Source organism: Saccopteryx leptura, chromosome 8 (assembly GCF_036850995.1).
Source record: "Saccopteryx leptura isolate mSacLep1 chromosome 8, mSacLep1_pri_phased_curated, whole genome shotgun sequence".
In the NCBI taxonomy this organism is placed as follows: Eukaryota; Metazoa; Chordata; class Mammalia; order Chiroptera; family Emballonuridae; genus Saccopteryx; species Saccopteryx leptura.
Window position 1 is genome coordinate 64,155,111 of NC_089510.1, and position 25,713 is coordinate 64,180,823.

The window sequence follows — 25,713 nt, forward strand, 5'->3', positions numbered from 1 at the left end:
GAGACTGAGTGTCTGAGATCCAGGAAAGAAGGAAGCTCCGCTCCAGGTTAATCCTTACAGCCATGACTAGTGGGGAAGTGGAACCCTGCCACCTCAACCCCAAAGAGTCCAGCTCTGTCCGGTCATGGGCACATCTTGTCAAGGCCATGTAACTTCACCAACAACCTCCTCTGTAGCAGAGGAGCAACGTGCCTCTAAGCAGCCCACTCCAGTCCTCATAACCACCTGCTTAGATGACGTTTATTTCCAAGTCAATAAATTGTGCCCTTCTATCACTGCATAAATAGACTATATACATTTGAATGCTAAAAGCATATTAATACTGGTTTCAAATCCAGCCAAATCTAAATGTTTCTATTGCTTTCCATGAATACAGTATGCCTTGCAATAGACCCATTCAGAGCCACTTAGAACTAAAAATCATCATTCCCTAAGATTACCCAGCAAATTTACCTTAGCATGCAGTGCTCAAGTGAGTACAATTTCTCATAGAAGTAAAGCGTCAAGGCTTAGAAAAAAAATATGTTCAAACTTTTTCACCTAATTTTCTAATTCCAGAAAATTCATGTAATGAAAATTATCCTAAAGAAGGAAAAAACTACTCTGGCCAAGTAGCTCAGTTGGTTGGAACATCATTCCCATACACCAAGGTTCTGGGTTCAATCCTTGATTAGAGCACATACAAGATTCAACCACTGAATGGTTTTTTGTTTTGTTTTGTTTTTGGTATTTTTCTGAAGTTCGAAATGGGGAGGCAGTCAGACAGACTCCCACAGCACCCGACCGGGATCCACCCGGCATGCCCACCAGGGGGTGACGCTCTGCCCATCTGGGGCATTGCTCAGTTGCAACCAGAGCCATTCTAGTGCCTGAGGCAGAGGCCACAGAGCCATCCTCAGCGCCTGGGCAAACTTTTGCTCCAATGGAGCCTTGGCTGTGGGAGGGGAAGAGAGAGACAGAGAGGAAGTAGAGGGGGAGGGGTGGAGAAGCAGATGGGCGCTTCTCCTGTGTGCCCTGGCCGGGAATCGAACCCTGGACTGCTGCACGCCAGGCCGATGCTCTACCACTGAGCCAACCGGCCAGGGCCCAGTGAATGTTCTAAATAAGTAGAACAATAAATTAATATCTGTGTGTCTGTTTCTCTCTCTTTCAAAAAAAATATAAAAAGAAGAAGAGGAGAAGGAGAAGAAGGAGGAGGAAGAGGAGGAGAAGGAAAAGACTACAATATTGCTTATTTCAGGTGGTAATGAAAAACTAGAAACCAACTAAATAAACATCTAATGACCAAGGAATTGCTAACTCTATACAACTGATATTATATAAACATTTAAAATGATGTTGGCAAGTACTGCAGAAGCATAGGGATAACAGACATATCTTCTTGGGTGAAAAAAAAAAAAGCCAAAAGAAAAAGAAAGATTTGCTCTGGTAACAATGATTTGAATAATTTTTACAGTGCTAAATCCTAGATAGGTAATATTGAGATCTATTGAGGTAGTTGGATTTTAAGTGAATTTTTGCTTTTAAAAAACTTTTAGCCCTGGCCAGTTGGCTCAGTGGTAGAGCATCAGCCTGGTGTGCAGAAGTCCTGGGTTCAATTCCGGCCAGGGCACACAGGAGAAGTGCCCATTTGCTTCTCCACTCCTTCCCCTCTCCTTCCTCTCTGTCCCTCTCTTCCCCTCCCGCAGCCAAGGCTCCATTGGAGCAAAGATGGCCCGGGTGCTGGGGATGGCTCCTTGGCCTCTGCCCCAGGCGCTAGAGTGGCTCTGGTCTCAACAGAGAGACGCCCCGGAGGGGCAGAGCATCGCCCCCTGGTGGGCAGAGCGTCGCCCCCTGGTGGGCGTGCCAGGTGGATCCCAGTCGGGCGCATGCGGGAGTCTGTCTGACTGTCTCTCCCCCTTTCCAGCTTCAGAAAAATACAAAAAAAAAAACAAAAAACACTTTTAAAATGTGTGTTTGTGCTTCCTGTTATAACATTTAGAAGAAAAGCAGTCCGCCCTGGCCGGTTGGCTCAGTGGTAGAGCGTCGGCCTGGCGTGCAGGAGTCCTGGGTTCGATTCCCGGCCAGGGCACACAGGAGAGGCGCCCATCTGCTTCTCCACCCCTCCCCCTCTCCTTCCTCTCTGTCTCTCTCTTTCCCTCCTGCAGCCGAGGCTCCATTGGAGCAAAAGATGGCCCGGGCGCTGGGGATGGCTCTATGGCCTCTGCCTCAGGCGCTAGACTGGGTCTGGTCGGGACAGAGTGTCCCCCCCCCCCCGGATGGGCAGAGCATCACCCCCTAGTGGGCATGCCCGGTGGATCCCGGTTGGGCGCATGCGGGAATCTGTCTGACTGCCTCTCCATTTCCAGCTTCAGAAAAATTCAAAAAAAAAAAAAAAAGAAGAAGAAAAGCAGTCATCAAACTTACGCATTGGTAATCCCAAAACACTTCAGCCAGATGTCTACTGCATCAGCTTTGCTTGGCTCTGGAACTGGAGACACAACTCCCATGAAGCAGGGCTCATCCCCAGCTTCCCCTGTATCTGCAGCCCTCCACCCTGTGCTGCAGGCTACAGCTTTCTCCTTCCCTGAGGTCAGACTGACTTACCCATTAAGCACAAGAGGGGCAGTGCCTAGCATCCAAAATCATTTAGGGGATCGGGAAATATTTTTGTTTATGTTAAAAATCAAAAGAAGGTCCTGGTTGAGTTGCTTACTGTATAGAGCATCAGCCCAGCATTTAGACCTTCCAGGTTCAATTCCCAATCAGGGCACACAGGAGAAGTGACCATCTTCTTCTCTCTCCTTCACTCTCCCCTCTCTCTCCCTCTTTCCCTCCCGCAGTCAGTGGGTCGATTGGTTTGAGCATCGCCCCACATTCTGAGGATAGTTCAGATGGTCTGAGCATCAGCCTCAGGCACTAAAAATAGCTCAGTACTTGAGTATCGGCCCCAGATGGGGTTGCTGGGTGGATCCCGGCCAGATGCATGCAGGAGTCTGTCTCACTATCTCCCTTCCTCTCAGTTAAAAAACAAACAAACAAAAATCAGGAGAGAAAGATTAAATCTTACAGTTGAAAGAATGTTTTAATATTTTTCTCATATCAGAAAACAAAAAACTTTGTAGGGCCCCCAGTATCTACTACATCTTGCCTAACACCAAATAAAAAAAAATATTGAACCATACAGAGTTATAGAAATATGTTTATTTTGTTTTGTTTTGTATTTTTCTGAAGTGAGAAGTGGGGAGGCAGAGAGACAGACTCCTGCATGTGCCCAACCAGGATCCACCCAGCATGCCCACTAGGGGGCGATGCTCTACCCATCTGGGGCATTGCTTTGGTGCAACCGGAGCCATTCTAGCACCTGAGGCAGAGGCCATGGAGCCATCCTCAGCGCCCAGGCCAACTTTGCTTCAATGGAGCCTTGGCTGCGGGAGGGGAAGAGAGAGACAGAGAGAAAGGAGAGGGGGAGGGGTGGAGAAGCAGATGGGTGCTTCTTCTGTGTGCCCTGGCTGGGAATCAAACCCCAGGTCATCCACATGTTGGGATGATGCTCTACCACTGAGCCAACTGGCCAGGGCCCGAAATATAAGTTTTAATATTGATATTATTATGGTGGAGAGGTCTACAAAGGCAAAAGAATTTTAGGCCCAAGGAAGTTGAAATGTGGCCCTGGCTTGAATCCACACCCTACGATTCACATTTCCTTCCTCCTTCATATTTGATCCTGGGGCTGCATCGTAGACATTGGAGCTGGAAGTTTTCCCACCCACCCCCCATTCCAGTACTTCACAGTTTCTATTTTGGAGAGTTCTATTCCACAAAGCCCTAGAAGATGTCTGTGCAGTAGACCAACTGTGCAATCTTAAGATTATGATTTTTGCTTTTTTAAAATTAAAGACAGAGTCAGCATAATAGATCTCCAATAAATATTTGTCTCTGAGGGATGTGCATAAATATCCTGAGAACTTCAAATCAGCTTGAAAGGAGTAGCTGGCTTTAGAGTGAGCTCGATTCCAGCCAGTGGCAAAGAAAGGGGGGCTAGGGGATGTTTTCTCCTCTCCCAGGAGTTTTAGACAGAACAGTCAGGACATATCAAAAAGTGTCATTTCTGTCAAGAAAACAGGATGGGCGTTAAGTAGAGACACTGGTAAAACTCAGGTCTGCTTCCGGAGGATGCTGTTCTCAAGGGCCAGGCCCTTCTGCACTCCTCCAGCACCACTTCCCTCTCCATCTCACTGGAAATCCTCCGCGGGTCCTGCTCTCTCTGCCAGCCTGGCTACCTCGCACAGCCAGGCTCTCCTCTCCGGATGTCTGCACATGTCCCCATGAACTTTGCTTGAATCCTCTGCAATTCCATGGTAAAGGATGTTCTCCACAGAACACCCTGTTCTTTGTTCTTCACAGAGTTTCTGGAATCTTAACGACTTCAGGGTCCTCACTACTACCACTCTGGCTCCTTGGGAAGACAGAATTCCTAGTTATAAGATATTCGCATTTTCTAACTTGCGCATCGTGGGAATGAGAAAACTGAGGCTCAAGTGGGTCATGTGTCTCCCTCAAACTCTCAGTTTAGTCTTTTAAGATTTAGATAAAGACAATAAAGAACAAAGTTATGGCCACCACAGGATTTAAAATAGTCTGCAGAGAAATACTTGTGGGAAGCCCAGGAGCTTAGAAAAGTCTATGGTCTGTTGACAAGAACTGCTCCATTCTTGCAGGTGGGGTAGTGATGGGTACGGGAGGGAGTGTGGGAGTTGGTTCTTGTGACTTGTATTGCATTCAAAAATGTCAACTGTGTTTTTCTGATGATGGCATCCCTATCCACCTGAAGGGGTTAACATTCTCCAGGCATATCCCCAAAATAAAAATCCACTTTTAATTTTGACATTTTGTAAAGGTAATTTATGTGAATTTATGTATGCAGCCTCTCTTGAATCTCGGTGCAAACTGTCACAGGGTGTGCGGTGGATAAACAGCAATACTCTAACACCTCGACACTCCAGCAAGCCCTCCTCCATGCCAGCTGAGATAAGAAAACTGGCAAACAATGCACTGCCATTTTGCATCCTGTACAGTAGTGAGAGCAAGCCAGCAGGGCTGCTCTGTGTCCAGGGGGCAAGTAGAACCGATGGAGGGTCTCTGCCCTCCCAGTGTCTCCCCTGCAGGCAGGGCCCTCTGCTCTGCTACCAGTGCCTTCACTCACAGAGGGCGAGGGGAGAACCTGGGGCCAGGATCAAGAGATGTGGGGCCCTACTCACTCACTCATTGGGTCACCCTGAGCAAGTGGCTTCTCTTCTCTGCACCATAGTTGTCTTATCTATTATACAAAATGAGGGGCCAGATTTTATGGTTTGCAAATTATACTCTTAGAAAAGAATAACTCATTTTAATCAATAAGGATCCATTTTTCTGTTTCTGGATGTCTTTTGAAGCTTTCAATGTGGGGGTTGGGGTGAGATGTATTGAAGTTTGAAACCTGTAGGACTAAATTATTCCTAAATTTCCTTCCAACTCAGTCACTCCATACAAGTTGACTAATTTTTCTCCAGAGCCCAGACTATGCTAGATCTAAGCCTATAAGGTTGCTCATATATGGACTTCCTCACCTCATCTTTCTTATGTGACTCAAACTGCCATAATTGTTCCCTTGTGATTCAAATGTTGTGGGGTCAGAGCAAGAGGGTTATGATGGTAGTTACAAATATGGGCATTCATTGCAGAGATTCTGGCATATTTGGCTCCTGACATTTTGCTAACACAAATGTACAGCCACCTTGATCAGAGCTGCTGGAGACTCTAGTGTGGCACACCGAGCCCCTCACCCAGGTGACACCGGGGCCAGAGACATGCCAGAGTCTCAATAACCAGACTTGAGGAAGGGGAAAAAATAGAGGTTAGCTGAACTCTTCATACAAGATATCAATTTTTAAAGTAGTTTCCTCAATATATATATATATGAAAGTGAATTAATAAAAACAAGAATATTGACTAGAGAAACTACAGATCCCTTGGGCTCCTTGAGATTAATTTTCTTGCACATTTCTATGAGTACTTCCACTGCTCACCCTGAAGAGGTTATAGCCCTGGAGTCTGTGATGCCTGTAGCTTGTCGCGCTGCTCTGTAATCAGTATTTATTTTCATGTCTTTGCTGCCAGGCCATGAGCAGAAACTCCAGAGCAGAATCTGTGTTGCATTCATCCTTATAGCTGGTACTTGGTGTGGACGTGGTACACAGGAGGTACTCAGTACAAGCTCTGGAACAGATGAATGGATGCCCTGCTGTCTCTGTTGAGTCTGAGATCTGAGGGGCAGCACTTGTGTGGGATCCCTCGCTGTGGGCACACTACTGCACGCCTCGGCCATGAGTGCTCAGTACAAGTCTGTGGACTGAGTAATGAAGCTCTGTGTGAGGCGTGAGTGGAAATATCTTCTGTACACACACACAGACATACACAGCACCATCTTGCATCTATCGAAGTGCACAGTCCAGTGGAGGTGGTAGGAACGTGAGCGGATACTTGCCGACATGGGACAAAGCTACAGCAGGAGAATGTTCATGAAACATGGTGGGAACAGAAGGCGGCAGTAACAGGGTAGACAGGTGGGGTTGAGCGTGTGGAGAGTTAGAGGTATGGAGAAAGGAGCCTCAGCTCTCACTCCGTATTAGAGGATGGGCGAGGACATTCCAGGCAAAGGTGTGAGATGTGGGTGTGTTCAAAAGATGGCAGGTATATGGTGTGTGGAACTGAGATGTCACCTGCTCACTTCCAGCCCCTGTCCCTTGGAGAGCTGGTAACACTTGCTTAAAACTACTACTCTCTGACAGGGTGAAAGTCTGAAATCCTCCTCACACCTCCTCTGTATTCCCTTCTTTCTCCGTCACATGGCATCCCTGCTGGGACAGCTCCCTTATAGTCAGTCCAAATGCAGAGCCTGGGCTCGCCCTGTAAGGAGTCCACACTGCTCAGGAACGTCATGAGAGTGCAACCTCATTACAGATTTAGAGGTGTCGTGGAGAGGGGAGTCACACTGCATGTAGTCCAACTTTGCACCATCTGTTCCCTCTTCTCTCTTCCCAGGGTAACAATTTCTTTTTTGATTGTGTCTTTGTTTAGTATTGAAGTTATATCTATTTTATCCACACAACCCAGTCTGTCAGGCTCTCTCCTTCAACCTCCCAAGTAAATGAAGTTCTCCCAAAGATAAGTTCTGAGGAAAGTTATTAATGTAAATGTGTACCAGGATGTGTGAGTCAGAGGAGAGCTGGCTGGACATGTATCTAGAAAGTAGAAGAAACCCACTGGTAAGGCTGGCTTCAGTGTAGTGACTTCTGTCGGGCAGTCGCAGAAGTGTCCTACTTCGCAACTGGAAGGGAAGAGACAGAAAAGGGGTGGAATTTGGGAGATGGGAATAATTAAGGTTAAATTACCAGCCTCCCCACTATCTTCAAAATAAAACAAAAAAAATAAGAAAAGAAAAATAAAGAAAGGAATGGAAAAGAAAGGAAACAAAAGAAGGAAAAAAGGAAAAAGCAACATGCAGGAACTTCCCAGGATAAAGATGTTAGTCCTGACTCGATACTGTGGTACTTTGGGGGGAGGGGGACTATAAGAACTCAAATATTTCCTCCATGAACAAGTGAAAAAAAAGGAGCAGCCTGCCCAGGCGGTGGCACAGTGGATAGAGTGTCGAACTGGGACATGGAAGACCCAGGTTCGAGACCCCAAGGTCGCCAGCTTGAGGGCAGGCTCATCTGGTTTGAGCAGGGCTCACCAGCTTGAGCCCAAGGTTGCTGGCTTGAGCAAGGGGTCATTCGGTCTGCTGAAGGCCTACAGTCAAGGCACATATGAGAAAGCAATCAGTGAACAACTAAGGTGCCGCAAAAAAGAATTGATGCTTCTCATCTCTCTCCCTTCCTGTCTGTCTGTCCCTATCTCTCCCTCTGTCTGACTCTCTCTGTATAAAAGGAAAAGAGGAGAGAAATCAAAAGATCAACCCAGTCCAACAGTGCTGACTGTAGCTGTCACCTTTCTTCTCTCTCCAAAGTCAGCGGGTCCCTGAGTTTAAGTCTGCTGTTTCAGAAACTAGATGGTGACAATGCTTAGACATTAGAAAAGGCCTCTCTCCCAGGTACTGGGACAGCCCAGAAGAGTGTGTGGACTCTGTCCTGCAGGGACTTCTGTCTGCCCACCGAGCGCCAATCCTGGTGCAGGACAGGGGCACTAGCACACGGTCCACAGCCAGAGGTTCTTGCCCTGGAGCTTTGCTTAAGGAAGCCACACCAGCCTGCTAAGCCAACTGCGACTTCTCATGTACGGATTTCATAAAATTCATGGAAAGACATCCATCCGAATGCTGACAACAGCATTCTCCCCACCCCAAGAAAAATTAAAAATGACATCCTTAATTTATTTTAATGACATTTTTATTGTATGATGTGTACTCAAAAATCATCAATGTGCAGACCAATGAAGTATAAAATAAACATATCCATGTAAAGCATCTCATAGGTCCAGACATAGCATGTTGCTGGTACTCTGATAAGATGATATTTTTCAAAGTGAATATTTGGTTGGTTTCACATGACAGGATCTGAGAGTGCACCAGACATTTGGATATTATCTAGCCCAACACCTTCACTTTACAAATAAGGAGCCAGATGTTCAGCTGGGAGCAGGGAAATGACTTACGGCAGGTCACAAAGCAGGTCAGACAAAGTGTCAAAGTTTCAGGCTTCTCTTTTCTGTTTTTATTGCCTCGAATTCCCAGGAAGGCTTAGCCAGGCTATGGAGCAGGAGAAGCCAGCTCTTCATGAGGACTTATTATCTAGGAGCCTGAGATGAGCTCTCTCCTGTCTCCATAAAGCCGGGCTCTGCGGAGCTGTTCCAAACACACAGCTCTAAAGCTCACACCAGCAGTCTCTTTCCTTATATATCATGGTCTCAACAGACGCTTTCCAAATACCCCCTTCTATTTCCATTATCTGCCTGGTCACTTTCACTTCTGGCCTGTGAGGTGACCGTCCCACTGTCTAAAGAGGTGATCACGTGGATGTGCCTGTGTCACATGAGGAACAATAAAGAAAACTGGAGAAATTCAGTCTAGAAGAGAGAAAGTGTAGAGGACAGTGATCACTCTTTTCAGATATTTAAAGTTTGCCAGAAGGAAAAGAGCACATTTATTCTATTTCATTTTAAAAAGCACAAGAGGATGATTAAATCTTTCATTTTTTATGACCAAGCTTCTCAAAAAGTGGTCCACCCTTGCTGTCTTGACCTAATTTCATCACATTCATACTTTTTTATTTTTATTTTTTATTCAGTGAGAGGAGGAGAAGCAGAGAGACAGATTCTCACATGCACCCCAACTGGGATCCACCCGGCAAGCCCACTAGGGGGCAAAACTCTGCCCATCTGGGGCCATGCTCACAACTAAGCTATTTTTAATGCCTGAGGCTGAGGCTACACAGAGCCATCCTCAGCACCTGGGGTAATGTGCTTGAACCATTCGAGCCATGGCTGCAGGAGGGAAGAGAGAGAGAGAGAGAGAGAGAGAGAGAGAGGGAGGAGGGGGAGGGGTGGAGAAGCAGATGATCTGCAGATGATCTCTTCTCCTGTATGTCCTGATCAGGACTCAAACCCAGAACATCTACACACTAGGCTGATGCTCTACCACTGAGCTAACTGTCCAGGGCATCACTCACAGTTTAATCCATAAAAATCTTCTTTTTAGTGCCAACATATCTTTGAAATATTCTCACCCAAGCTCTTGTGACTGAATCCAATAGATACTTTCCACTCTTTATCTTTCTTGATCTGTTGATTGCTGACATCATCCTTGAAATTCTTGTTTTCTTATTCCTTGGAATTGAAGGTTCCCAGTTTTCTACTTCTGCGTGCATGGCTTATATATAGTTTCCTTTGTGAAGACTGTCTATTTCTCATATGTGATGTTTATCAGAATGCTCTGGTGCTTTTGTTAAGCAATATCCTTTACTCTCATTGTTTAACAATAATCTCTATATCCGTGTGACTCTTATCTCATATCCCCAGCTAGACACCTCTCCCAAGCTACAAGTTCACCCACACAACTGTCTACTAGATATTTCATCTTAGTTTAATCATATTTACTTCTACTTCATCATATCCAAAGATGAACTTACTGTCTTCTTACCTCCCCCATAAACTTGCTCTTGTTCCTTTATTCGAGTCTCAGTGAGTGAGACCATAGGTATATGGATTTCCAGGCCAGAGACATTTCTGATTTCTTTCTCTTGCTCAATCCTAACAAATCAGGCACTTAGTCCTATAGCTTCTAAGTTCTTAATACCTATTGGAGTCTCTATTTTACTCTACTCCTGTTGCCACAGCCTTAGTTCATCTCTTGAAGATTATTACAAAGATTTTCTAACTGGTCTCTCACCAATATTACTCTCTCAAATGTATGCAGCACAAAACAGAAACTAATCTTCCTAAAATACAAATGGGATTGTGTTACTGATCACTTAACTTTCAATAAATGTCCACTGCGGTCTAAGTGAAATCTAAACTGCTGAGCATGAAAGGCAAGACTTTCATGATTTACACTCCTTCTAACCTGTGAAGGTTCGTGTCTCACCTTCTTTTCTCTCCCTTTCCTTGTTCCATTTATCCTTCATTAATACTAATTTACATTTAGTCCCAAAAATCCACCAAGCTCCTTCTCATTCCCTTTACCTGAAAACTCCCACTGCCTATCCTTCAGCTTCTTAGAAAGAAGCTAGAGCCTTCCCTGACCAACACTGTCTCATGAGTTACATAGTTCCTACTTTTCCTCCTTGTAGACTATGCTTATCCTTATGATAGTACTTATCATACTATATTTTTCTTTTTCTTTTTGTATTTTCCTGAAGCTGGAAACGGGGATAGACAGTCAGACAGACTCCCGCATACACCCTACCGGGATCCACCCGGCACGCCCACCAGGGGGCAACGCTCTGCCCACCAGGGGGCAATGCTCTGCCCCTCCAGGGCGTCGCTCTGCTGTGACTAGAGCCACTCTAGCGCCTGGGGCAGAGGCCAAGGAGCCATCTCCATCGCCCAGGTCATCTTTGCTCCAATGGAGCCTCACTGCGGGAGGGGAAGAGAGAGACAGAGAGGAAGGAGAGGGGGAGGGGTGGAGAAGCAGATGGGCGCTTCTCCTGTGTGCCCTGGCCAGGAATTGAACCCGGGACTTCTGCATGCCAGGCCGACGCTCTACCACTGAGCCAACCGGCCAGGGCTTATCATACTATATTGTTGCTACTTATTAGCTTGCCTTAACTTTCACATTCTTCCCACTCGTACATAAGACCTAGTGATAGGGGCAGAGCTTGTTTCCTGTGGCATCCTTAGCATCAAGTATAGCACTAGAAAACACCCATTACCTGTATTAGCTGGACAAATGGATCAGTAATAAACATCTTTACTCTGTGGAGCACTCAGGATGGAAAATGTAAAGGAGACACAACTGAGAGGATCTCTCTCATCAGATGTGATGCAACCAGACCAGACAAGAGAAGATTTGAAGCTCTTTCTCCCATACCAGGCTCCAAATTCACCAGTTTTCACAAGCTTAACATAAATAGCAATTTAGAAATGCAGTTTTTCTCTATGTCTTCAAGACACCAGGATCTTTTATGAACCAATTCTTTGGTCATTGCCTATGATTGGTCTCTATGAGTAGATTTAAGCTCTGTGAGGGAAGGAGTCATGCCCTCCTTTGTCCTTGCAGATGCCCACAGGACACTTAACCTTTTGTGCAGAACAGAGAGCTCAGTCACATCTGATGTCACAGAAGGTGTCTGTACCACTAGAGAAGATAGAGCAAGAAAAACTCAATTCCACCCGACATGACCCTGAAGAGTAAGTAACAAATGTGGTAGCCTTTCCGAAGAGCGCGTCTAGGGACCAAGGGAGTGGAGGAGAGATGCTTCTCCTGAAACCAAAGGGCAACGTTCAGTAGCAGGCACTTGAAAGGGATAAACAAACCCAACAGGGGAGCCAAGATCTTAAAAACAGATACAGTCAACTTCTCATCTTGCTGGTCACCATAGCTGAAGGGCAATTTGTGTTTTAATAATGAAACATACAGTGAGGTCCTAAAATCGGAAATGCTAAACAAGACACCAATTTAAACAAAATAATTAGATACAAGAAGGCATTAGAATAATATTATTCTAAGGCAATTTTGACCCCATTTCCACTCCATGTAGGTGAGAACATTAACACCTGGAATTCAGCCTGTTCTACAAGATGCTAAGAGGATTTAAATAGGTTCAGTAAGCTCCACCCAGAGAGAAAAGGCAACAGAGCTAGATAGGGATAGTTCTCATGAAAATAATGGAGACCAGAATGTAAGTATGGAGAAATAAAAGCACTTCTCTCTTAAGAATGTCATTCAAGTTCATCTGTCATGATTGAAGAAAAGTCGAGAGTTGAAATTGCCAAGAATAAACTTTTTAACGAGAGTTTATATTAGCTGTCCTATCCAGATAGCTTGGATGGTTAGAGCATCATCCCAAAATGCAGAGGTCGCCAGATCGATCTCTGGTCAGGGAACATACAGGGACAGATCAATGTTCCTGCCTCTCTCTCGCTCTCTCCCTTCCTTTCTCAGTAAAGTCGCAGGATACAAAATCAATATACAAAAGTTCACTGCTTTCTTATACATCAACAATGAAACATTGGAAAATGAATTAAAAAAAAAACAATTACTTTTATAATTGCAACAGCAAAATAAATAAATAAAATACCTAGGAATAAACTTAACAAAGGATGTGAAGGACCTATATGCTAAAAACTATAAAACATTATTGAAAGAAATTGAAAAAGACACAATAAAAAGAAAAAATATTTCATGTTCATAGATTGGAAGAATCAACATAGTTTAAATGGCCATATTACCCAAAGCAATATACCAATTTAATGAAATCCCCATCAAAATCCCAATGTTTTTTTTTTTTAAAGAAATAGAACAAAAATTACCAGGTTTGTATGGAATCATGAAAACCCCTAATAGCCAAAGCAATCCAGAGGAAAAAGAATGAAGCTGGAGGTATCACAGTACCTGACTTCAAATTATACTATAGAGCCACAATAATCAAAACAGCATGGCACTGGCAGAAAACCAGACATATACACCATGAAACAGAATCAAAAGCCCAGAAATAAAACTACATATATATGAAGAAATCATCTTCAACAAAGGAGCCAAAAACATACAATGGAGGAAAGAAAGCCTCTTTAATAAATGATACTGGGAAAATTGGAAAGCCACATGCAAAAGAATAAAACTTGACTACACCTGTCCTCCTGTACAATAATTAATTCAAAACAGACCAAAGACCTAAAGATAAGATCTGAAACAATAAATTACATAGAAGAAAACATAGGTACTAAATTCATGGACCTTGGCCGTAGAGAACAATTTATGAATTTGACCCCAAAGGCAAGGGAAATAAAGGCAAAAATAAATGAATGGGACTATATCAAACTAAAAAGCTTCTACACAGCAAAAGAAACTGACAACAAAACAAATAAGCAGCCAACTAAATGGGAGATGATATTTGCAAACAATAGCTCCAATAAGGGGTTAATATCCAAAATACATAAATAATTCACAAAGCTCAGAAACAAACAAGCAAACAATCCAATTAAAAAATAGGAAGAGGACATGAACAGACATTTCTCCCAAGAGGACATACAAATGGCCAACAGGTATATATGAAAAGATGCTCATCTTCACAAGCTATTCAAGAAATTCAAATCAAAACTACAATAAGATACCAACTCACACTTATTAGATTGGCTATTATCAACAAGACAGGTAATAACAAGTGTTGGAGAGACTGTGGAGAAAAAAAAAACCTCATTCACTGCTGCTGGGAATGCAAATTAGTACAACTATTACGAAAGAAAGTACGGTGGTTCCTCAAAAAAATAAGAATAGAATTATCACAAGACCCAGTAATCCCTATATTGGGTATCTACCCACAAAACTAAAAAACATTGCTATGTAAAGACACATGCAGCCTCATATTCATTGCAGCATTATTCACAGTGGCCAAGACATGGAAACAACCAAAGTGTCCCTCGATAGATGACTGGATAAAGAAGATGTGATACATATATACAATAGAATACTACTCAGCCATAAGAAATGATGAAATATTGCCATTTACAACAACATAGATCGACCTTCAGAACATTATATTGAATGAAATAGGTAAATCAGAAAAAGCTAAGAACTGTATGATTTCACACATCGGTGGGATATAAAACTGAGACTCATGGACATAGATAAAAGTGAAGTGGTTACCAGGTGGAAGGGGATGTGGGGGAGAGGTGGGGTGAATGGTGTAAAGAGAAACAAATACAAGGTGACAGAAAATGATTTGACTTTGAGCAATGGGTATACAACATAACCAACAGTTTAAATGCTATAGAAATGTTCACCTGAAACCTGTATATTGAAATTAATCAATGTCACCCTGTTAAAGTTAATTTTCTAAATAAAATATAAAAATTTAAAATAAAATCAATAAAATAAATATTTAATAATAATAATAATAATAAAAGTTTATATTGGCTCCCGAAGCTTATTAGAAAAGAGACACAGATGAGGAACAATAATATCCATGACAGTAGGTCTTGTCTTCATCTATATTTCAGTTAGAAAACAAAACAAAATATATGCCTAAGAAAGTACAATTATATGTGCACATAAGCATATAAGTCAGTCCAGAATATTAAAGTAAGAACTAATATATATTTGTATGACTTGCTACAACTACAGTTAAAGCAGTGACCAACTTTACCAGAACAGATAGTAAATACACTGAGAAAAAAATACTACCTGTGATATTCCTGTTTTTGTGTTCTGTGTATATAGGTCTCAGGGCTGGCTTTCTGGGGAGGGTTTGTGTTTGGTTTCAATCAGTAAAAGTACAATTTCACTCATAAAGCAATCAAGTGGGGAGTAGGAGTATGGATCGGGGAAAGACCAATCAAAACAGTTATTAATTAGCATGGTTTGTAATACCAACTTCTTATATTTGTTTTACATATATATGTTGTAATAATATCTCTCAACATCATTTGTGAAAATTCTATAACATAGTTTGTGAAGAACAAATAAAAATGTTGAGAAAGGACTTTGTAAATGATGGAGTGCCTTGATCTTGCATTGTTTGAAGAGCCGTTGGTATATTATCACAGAAGAAGGAGAAAGCAATAAAATAATATCAGAGCAGAGTCCCTGTAAGATGCCAAAGGGAAAGTGCTACTGCCCAAAGCTTTTAGGAAGGGAGATTCCTATCTTGATGAAGTTAGAACTACTGGGAAGTCGTAGGGGGTGATAGTGAGAAGACGCCATGTGTCTAGACCTGGGCTGTGCCAAATCTTCCCGGGAAGCAATTGTTCCAACTAGTCCAGGTGACCAGATAGAAATTGAAGCCCACAGGACCAAAATTTGATGCTGCCTACATCACCTGTACACACACTTCCTGTGTCAATTCCTGCCTTTAGAGTATCCCTTCAGAATATAAAAGCAGTGAAAGAATATCTGTGGCTTATATAATATGTCCTGTTTGTGAATGGAGAAATTCAAGTAAATGAGTAAATCTGACCACTCCTTAGAGCTTCTCTTTTGAGATAAGTATCACCAAAAGTAGGTTAGCTTACAGTATTACTGTATCTCTGGGGAGTATCTCTGCATCTAAGACTTCAACTGTGGCATTGTGTGGCATTTAAAGAGATCAGTGAAATGTTTGACATGTCCCTAAAATATATTCCCTGCTATTTTTCCATCTTAATGTGCTGGAGCCAATCTATACTTCCCCGTACTATTTCTAGTTAATATTATCCCGCCTACAACAGGCATGTCAGGCTTCAAGTGCCATTCATGTTTGACTGTGGAACATCTGTAGTTCTCCCCCAAAGCCCCAAAGTCCAGGCAGTGGGTAAATATTTTAGAAAACACTGCAGAGCCTGACCTGTGGTGGCACGGTGGATAAAAAGTCGACTTGGAACAGTGAGGTCACTGGATCAAAGCCCTGGGCTTGCCCAGTCAAGGCACATACAGGAAGCAGCTACTATGAGTTGATGCTTCCTGCGCCCCCTGCTCCTCTTTCTTTCTCCTCTTTCTCTAAAAAGATTAATCAATAAAATGAAAATCTAAAAACAAAAAATTCTGCAGGTAGTGGTTGAAGTCAAAGCTCCCATTGGGAGTAACACAGTGTAGAATCTTCAGTTTAGAAGGGAATCTTACTTATGCTGGTTCCACATTACATCCAGGACAGGCCTCCTAAGACTGGTACTTTGGTTCACTCACAATGTTACCTATCTATAGATTTAGGCCTCATGATAAAGAAAGTGGGATTAACCAGTACATCATTAGAGGCTATATTGATATATTCTAACATACAAAATTAAGAGAGCACTTTAAATAAGTGATATCACTAGCTCTTTTCAATTCATCATTTTCCAGTGACAAATCCAAACCCCTTTTAAAAATAGCAATACTACTTTTTTTTTTTTTTCATTTTTAGGGAGAGGCACGGAGAGAGGCACGGAGAGGAACCCGAGCTGTTCCCGCATGTGCCCTGACCAGGGATTGAACCAGCAACCTCTGCACTTTGGGACAACACTCCAACCAACCAAACTATCCAGCCAGGGCTTAATTTTTTATTTAGTGATTGATTTTTTAAAAGAGGCTGAGAAAGAAAAAAGGAAAGAAGAGAGAGGGAGGGAGAAGAGAAGCATTCATTTGTTGTTCCACTCAGTCATACGTTCATTGATTGCTTCCTGTGTATGCCCTAAGCGGGGATTGAACCTACAACCTTGTTGTTTTGGGATGGTGCTCTAACTGACTGAGCTAACTAGCCAGGGCCAATAGCAATACTACTTTTTAAAAACTATATTTATAATAGGTAAGCTACCTAAGTGACATTCAGATAGACTATTTTGTAGCCATTACATTGTATAAATATAATAGAAAGACATTCATGGTTTGTATGTATAATTATAAAATAGGACTTAGAATGATCTTAGTTTTTATAAAAATAAAATATTGATATGTATACAAGAAAGTTTACAAGAATAGCCACAAAAATGTTAGTACTATTTGGGGGTGGGGCAATGGGATTATAGTGTTTTTTTCCTAATTATATTTTCTAATTTCCAACAATAAAAACATTATAAAAAAGATAAAATGGGAAATAAAGTATGAGTTCTAGACAAACCTTTTGAAAACTAAGTTTTTGTTTTGTTTTAAGCACTCATAGTTTTATCACAGATTCCTCATTCTCCAGCACATATTGTCAAGGAAAAAATTAAATCCTGTCTCATACAGAAAATATACCAAAATTTGGACTTCAGAAATTCTCCACAGATTTAGAGTAGAAAAAGACTAAAATTGTACCCACGTGGGGAGTTTCCTGTACATGGATAGTTGGGCTATTGGGCAATGTCTTTTATCTGCCCACTGATATGCAAAGTGTGCATTCAGGAAATAAAATCAAAAGAGGCTTTAACAGATGAAGAGAGATAGTGTCTCTTGAGCAAGTTTTATCACAAAAAATTATGAAACTTATATAGACTTAAGACTTTACAAACTTGTTAGAGAAATTACATAAGGAAGAAAGGTAGAGGAAATACTTGTCTTTGAGAGATAAGTCCAATGTACTTCTAATGAACAAATCCTCCGAGAACAAAGCCCTTAGTTACCAATCTTCCCAATGGACTGGACGGAGTAATTTGACAGAAGTTCTAGTTTTGTCACAACAGGTCATAGAAAGTGATGTGAAGTTGCATAAGGAAAAGGTGGCAATAACCCTTTTTAAAGAGTGGCCTGGGGGAAGGGTAGTGAGGCAGACTCTCAATAAAAGCCACTTCATATCAACTGACTTTGAATTAGGCCAGGTTCAAAAACAGTGTTCTGACTGACTAGAGTAAAATGCTTTCCTTCTTTCCTATGCAGTAGGCCAAAAGAGGTAGAAGTTATAATACAGCTCATCTCTTCTGTAGAAGTAAAGAGAGAATGTCTGACTAAGGAAATCCCTATCCCAAAACATGGCCCGACATTTCCTTCATGCCCACCTACTCTTCAATAAGTCTGAGCTCAGTGCTTCTCCCTGAAATCCGTCCTCTCTCTTAGTAGATAAGACATTATATGATATTGAAGAAGGATTTTTATTTTCTTTTCCTTTCATGTTTATTTTTCTTCAACATTTCCAAAACTTTTATTCTTGTTTCTTTCCAGTTATTAAACTTCACTCCTGTGTGGGACCTCAGCCAATCCATAGGAGTGGCTAAGCCATGCCATTTAGCTTCCTCCATTAAAGCCTGAAAGATATCCTTACTTTTGATTTAAACACAACTCTGTGGCTGATGTGCTGAGATCACTCACATGCAACACAAAGGTACAAATGTTTAGAGAATTAAGCCAAGCCTTCCACAAGATAAGGGACAAGGAACAGTAAAGACGTAAACTGATTCATTTAATTAATCAATTCCTGTATCAGGAATTGGACCGACACAGTAGAGAAATACTTGGAGCCAGGAAGACCTGGGCTTTGATTCAGACTCCACAAGTTGCCAGCTGCCTGAGGTTGGGTAGCAATTCAAAAATCCTTAACCTCAGATTTCTCAAATGTGGAGTAGATCCAATATTTACCTTGCAGGACAGTATATGAATTAGAAGAGCTAATGAATCTAAAGGCCTAGCAAAGCCCCTGAAGTATAGGAGAATTTCAAAGCACAATTTTAAATGTTGGAGAAAAAAGAAGGCTAGAGGATTCTAATAATCAACCAAATCTGTTTTGTTTTATTTATTTATTTATTTTTGTATTTTTCTGAAGCTGGAAACGGGGAGAGACAGTCAGACAGACTCCCGCATGTGCCCGACCGGGATCCACCCGGCACGCCCACCAGGGGGCGACGCTCTGTCCACCAGGGGGCGATGCTCTGCCCCTCCGGGGCGTCGCTCTGCCGTGACCAGAGCCACTCTAGCGCCTGGGGCAGAGGCCAAGGAGCCATCCCCAGCGCCCGGGCCATCTTTGCTCCAATGGAGCCTCGGCTGCAGGAGGGGAAGAGAGAGACAGAGAGGAAGGAGGGGGTGGGGGAGGGAGAAGCAAATGGGCGCTTCTCCTATGTGCCCTGGCCGGGAATCGAACCCGGGTCCCCCGCATGCCAGGCCGACGCTCTACTGGGGAGCCAACCGGCCAGGGCCTCAACCAAATCTGTTTTAGAGAAACTTACAATATTAAAAATAGAGTATATGATAACTAGTGATGGGGAGAAGCCCTGAGGTAGTAGGAGTCAGGAAGTCTGGGTTCAGATGGAGGTCACTTCTCTTTGGGCGTATTTTTTTCACATGGTCTAGGAAGGTAATGAGCCACTTGGTTCCCAAGTTTCCTTGCAGCTCAATTAGTCTAGGACTTCACATAGGCCTGGTGTGGAACCCCCATTTTAAATCAAGTTGGATAACTAAGAAATTATTTACAAAGCAGGTCAAATACCAAGGACAACAAGGCGGGAATATATTTATTTTTACCACCTTTATCCCAACATTAATAAAAGCCTTTTAGACCTTGGTTATAGGCATATAAAAATTTTCATCTTTGGCCCTGGCCTGTTGGCTCAGTGGTAGAGCGTTGGCCTGGCGTGCAGAAGTCCTGGGTTCGATTCCCGGCCAGGGCACACAGGAGAGGCGCCCATCTGCTTCTCCACCCCTCCCCCTCTCCTTCCTCTCTGTCTCTCTCTTCCCCTCCCGCAGCCGAGGCTCCATTGGAGCAAAGATGGCCCGGGCGCTGGGGATGGCTCCTTGGCCTCTGCCCCAGGCGCTAAAGTGGCTCTGGTCACGGCAGAGCGACGCCCCGGAGGGGCAGAGCATCGCCCCCTGGTGGGCAGAGTGTCGCCCCCTGGTGGGCATGCTGGGTGGATCCCGGTTGGGCGCATGCGGGAGTCTGTCTGACTGTCTCTCCCCATTTCCAGCTTCAGAAAAATACAAAAAAAACAAAAACAAAAAATTTTCATCTTTAAGAATAACAGGGATGCTTGACCAGTGATGGTACAGTGGATAGAACATCTATCTGCAATGCTGAGGTTCCAGGTTAGAAACCTCGAGGTCGCTGGCTTGAGTGTGGGCACACCAGCTGGAGCATAAGGGTGCTGGCTTGAGCATGGGATCATGAACATGATCCCTTGGTTGCTGGCTTGAAGCCCAAGGTTGCTGGCTTGGCTGGAATCCCCAAGTCAAAGCACATATGAGAAGCAATCAATGAACAATTAAAATGCCGCAAGTATGAGCTGATGCTTATCATCTCTTTCCCTTTCTGTCTCTGTCTGTCTCTCTCTTTCTTGCTATAAAAAAGATAACACTAGGAATACAAAATTAATAAGAACAAGTTATCTTATTTCTGTTTTTGAATTCAGCAAGCCCAAATCACTGAATGGTAGGAACTTCCTCTCTGATTCTATTAGCTGTTCCTATCAACTAATGAGAACTGCATTTCAGAGAGGACTAACCTACCTAGCATGAAGTTTTATTCAGCTAGACCTGGTCCACGTGAAGTAAAATTCTCCCTCCCATCCAAACCAACCATAATATTGTGGATCATGGCTTCTTCCAAAGTCTCTAAAATGACTCAGCAATCACTTTCCAGATTCTTTCACTAGTGAAAGCTACTGCTTGGAGCTCATCTCACCTAGAACGAATGATTTTGTCTTTGTTAATTGACTATGCAACTACAATTTAAAGATGAATCAAAAATATATCTTCTTGCATGGAATTTAGAGCCAAATGGACAGGATAATAATTTAAGCATCAATCCCAAATTAGAGATATTTAAACTTAAAGTTACTTATTGTATCACACTGTATGTGCACACCCATAGTGGAATACAGTGCAACTCTTAAAAACCACACTCTTGAAGACAATTAAATGACAGATAATGCTAAGGAAAAAGAAAAAGAAAAAAGAAAAAAAGAAAGGTCTGAAATGACTCATATCCAATGGTTTCATTTTCAAAGCTTAAGTATATATAAATAAGCAAATAAAAATACTAGAAATTAACACTCTAAAGTATTAAAAGAAATTTGTCTCTGAGAGACAGAGGTTGAAAAAGATGTCAGAAAATAATCCTGTACACAAATATTAACTGACAAAACAAAGATGTTATTATAAGGCAGAAATAATCATTATGAAATACTATATTAAAAACCACCTACATATGCACCAATAAGCTATAATTATCTCTGAATGACTGGTTTATGGATAATTTTTTTTAAGTTAAATTTTTAAATTTTTAAGTGAGAGGAGGGGAGATAGTAAGACAGATTCTCACATGCACCCTGACCAGGATTCACCCAGCAACCCCTTCCTGGAGCCAATGCTCCAATCAGCTGAGTATCCTCAGTGCCCAGGGCCATTACTCAGACCAACCAAGGGATCCTCAGTGCCCCGGGCCCACGCTTGAGTCAACTGAGCCACTGGCTGTGGGAGGGGAAGAGGGAGAGAAGGGGGAAAGAAACAGTCACTCCTCCTGTGTGCCCTCACTGGGAATCGAACCTGAGACATCCAAACACTGGGCCAATGCTCTATCCACTTAGCCAACTGTCCAGGGCCTAAAATTTTTTTCCAATTGTTTTGCATTCAACATTCATTATACTTCTGATTGAAAGAAGAAATTGTAAAGATAATGTTTTCAGAAGTATACCAAGTAACTATGTCATAGTTCTAGAACTATGGGAACAAAAAGAATTAATTGAAATACAAGATATAAATATAAGACCCAAGAAAGTGATGGGTCAAGAGACAATCATATAAGAAACCTCATCAAAGCTAATGGTGACACACAGAGTTTGGAAGGGTTCCAACCTAGCCAGGGATCACTATACCTGTGGGCCATGGAAATACACCTGATTTCCAAGTCCACTACCAGCTCAGTCTTCCCTCCTTAAAGAAGCTCTCCTTTGTCACCAAAACTCACTTGAGACAGAAGGACCTCTTGAACAGGATGAAGCATTGCATGTACCATCGGTAGGAGGCCTTTCCCTCCAGGGGTATGATAAGCAACCAGGTCAGACCGTTCTCTGGGCTGCTTTGGGTCTTATCCCCACTGCTAATCCTGAGTGTTCTAAACAGAACAGATGCTTAATAAATGTTTATGATGTGTCACGCATATGTTATGGCAGAAGGACTAGGGAAGAGGAGCAAGGGAACCTGGAGGTAATTAGCTTAGCATTGCCAACCACTGGGTATATGGCCTTGATGACAATGGTACAGAGAGATTTTCATGACTTGACGATGAGAAAAACAGTGATAGCACAGGCAAAGAACTACTGCATTGACAGATGTTCATTTATAGGCAATGATGTGAATGATTATTGGGACACGTTTAATTTTCCTAAACATGTTGTAGACCATACATAGAAAGCAAAAGAAGGAAATTTTTCTTTAAATCTACCATGCAGAAAAAATGAAAGTAAATAATTTTGATGTATATCCTTTTAGACTCTTCATATTTTTCTATAGATAATATTGTTTCTCTACTTCAAAAAATGGAATTATGCCGTAAATACTATTTCAAAAGCTTCTGTTTACATTTAACACATTAAAGAAGAGTCGATCCTGATACTTACAATAGTGGCCAATGCTTATTAAGAACTTACTGTGTGCCAAACACCTGGCTTTAATTGTATTGGCTAATTTCAAACACCCTATGGTCCAGGTGTTATAATTAGCCTCACTTTACATTGTGCACCCCCCAAAAATAATTTCATGCTTTTACTTTGAGCAGTTTTAGTTACCCTGGTCAATCACAATCCAAACATATTAAATGAAAAGTTTCAAAAATAATTAATTCATCAATTTTAAATTGCATGCCATGCTGAGTAGTGTGTTGAAATATTGTGCTATCCTTCTCTGCCCTACCTGGGTCATGAATCATCCTTTATCCAGGGATTACTTAATAATAGCCCAAAGCTATTCACGTAGCTTTTATTACAGTATATTGTTATAATTGTTTTATTTTATTATTAGTTATTATTGTTAATATCCTTAATCTCTTATTGTGCTTAATTTATAAATAAAACTTTATAGTTATGTGTGTTTAAGAAAAAATGGAGTATATATATCTGATTCAGTACTATCTGTGGTTTCAGATATCCACTGGGGGCCTGGAGCTCTGGAGGTTTTAGAACATATTACCCCTGGATAAGGGGGCAATACTATATGCTAATTGTCACTAAATATATGTAAAGTTCACTTTTCTTCAGGTTAGAAGGTTTTATAACTTTAAAAAAATTATAGCTAATGGTTTAAATGAGACCAATATTTCTTTTAACTTGCAATGCTCTTAGTTGTGAGATTGAAAGGTTGGGGTGTGTGTGTATGTTTGGACATCTTTGTTAATCTTCTTTGTCTTACTAATTCACAGAACTTTCTCATTTATTAAACACATCAACAATTAAACTAATGTTTGCAATATCAGCAGCTGTTAACAATTATACTGACACTACTGAGGATTATAGGCATGAGTAACGATGATGTGAAATTTTCAAGATTGACACCTCCATTATACAAGCTTATGTACCCCTGACTACAGAGCAACAGGAACCACACTAGCTGGTTTCTACGGCTGTAAACTTGATTTCCCTAATTTGCTAATTCTTCATCTGAGAATATCTTGAATGTGGGTATTCCACTTTTGTTCCTGTGTGACAGTTTAACTCTACATGGTAAAAAATGCTCAGTTTAATTTATTAATTCAAACACGTTTGGGGGGAACCTGCTCAGTGTCAAGCACTGTGCTAGGGAAAAGACAAGTAGGAAGTAGAAGAAAACCCACAAGTGTAATTTCTGCCCTTAAGAAGTACAATGTCTGTGAAAGAATCAGTTCTGCAAATAGAGAATTACAGGAAGGCTGAGTAAAGCCCTCGATGGGAATCTGTGCAAAGTGAAATAGGAGCATTATAGGGGCACTGCAGGGTCACACGGGGCTGTCCAGACACATTTGAATCTAAGAGCTTTTACACAAAACCAAACACTCAGACACAATATGACCTGCTGCTGAAGACAATGGTTATATTTTACTCCAGGAGTTTCCGTTTGATAGCGACAGTGATAGGAGAGAACTGCTGCCCCAGAGGGCAGGGTGACAAAGCACTTTGTCATGGTGTATAAAGCTTCTTCTTCTGAACATATTGTCCAGAGATGGATCAAATATGTATTTCAATGTATCCCCACTTAAAAAAAATAGCAGTGTCTCAACTGAGAACGAAGTAGTGTTGAAAACCCAGAAATGTAGGTTTGATGCTCCACGTAAACAGAAAAAACAAATAAGCAAACAAACAAAATAAAACAGAAACCAGCAGATAATTAAGGATGTAGGATAATGCCAGTGATGGATATAGAATCACCACTAGAGAATGAGATTAATGTGAAACTCAGTCTGAGATTGTAAGCATGAGACATTGAATCCCTGGCCCTGGCTGATTGGCTCAGTGGTAGAGCGCTGCCCGGCATGTGGAAGTCCTCGATTCGATTCCCAGGCAGAGCACACAGGAATAGCAACAATCTGCTTCTCCACCCCTCCCTTCCCCCTTCTTAGTCTCTTACTCTCTTTTTTTCCCTCCTACTGCTTTGGCTCCATTTGGTTCAAGTACATCAGCTCCGGGTGCTGAGGATGGATCTGTGGAGCCTCTACCTCAGGCACTAAAAATAGGTTGGTGGTGAGCATGGCCTCAGATGGGCAGAGCATCAGCTCCTGATGGGGGTTGCCAGGTGAATCCTGGTTAGGGCACATGCTGGAGTCTATCTCCCCTCCGCTCACTTGGAGAAAGAAGTAAAAAAAAAAAGAAATAAGTTGCATTTCCATCCTCTGACACACAGAGGTTCAACTTGAAGACCTGTGACAACCAGTCTTAGAAGACTCTTCCCAAATATTTCAAGTTTTCACTGTGCCAACGCTGAGTTCTGGTTTCCTCCCAGGGTCCCACACATTCTTCATCTGGTATAATAGCACTTACAGTTTTAGAGTTTGCTAGGAACTATGAATGCCCTAGGACTTACGAAAAGTCCGTAATGACAAAATGGAAGTTTTATAGTGCTTTATAGAAAGTTCTGAAGCTGTAAGTGATCTCCAAAATTAGCAGTAACAGTAAAGAGAGACATGAACTTGACTTTTAGAACCAGGTTTGACTCTCATCTGTTATTAATATGTTCTGTGATTTGGGGCAGATAGCTTCAGATACCTTCAAACTCTAGAGCAGGGGTCTCAAACTCAACTCAGCATGTGGGCCGCAGAGCAAGATCACAGCCTTTCAGCGGGCCGCACTAGGTCTACAAAAGGCAACTGTTACGCAACACTTTTCTCACTGCAGTTGAAAACAAAAAAAAATCAGTACAACAAGCACAATGGTACATGCAGTTTACTCAGTGTCACAAAACGACCACAAAACAGCATCACAACTGCTGTTAACTAAACTAATATCTAGCTAGGATGCTAGAGAAATGAAAAATACAAGTAGGCCCCTAGGCTTACTTAATTTTATCCAAAATATTTTGAACTTCGTGGATTAGTCTGCGGGCCGCACAAAATTGTTCGGCGGGCCGCGAGTTTGAGACCCCTGCTCTAGAGCCTTATTTTCCTTTCCTGAAAAAAAAAAGTAAGACCATAACACTTACTAGGAGAACTTCAATGGGTAGGA

At 42.1% G+C, this 25,713-nt stretch overlaps 1 protein-coding gene across 1 annotated transcript in view; it reads right to left on the reverse strand.

The window, feature by feature from the left end:
* Window positions 1-25,713, reverse strand: part of TPRG1 (tumor protein p63 regulated 1) — a 157,313-nt gene that overhangs the window by 124,712 nt on the left and 6,888 nt on the right. The gene's annotated exons all lie outside the window — the stretch shown is intronic.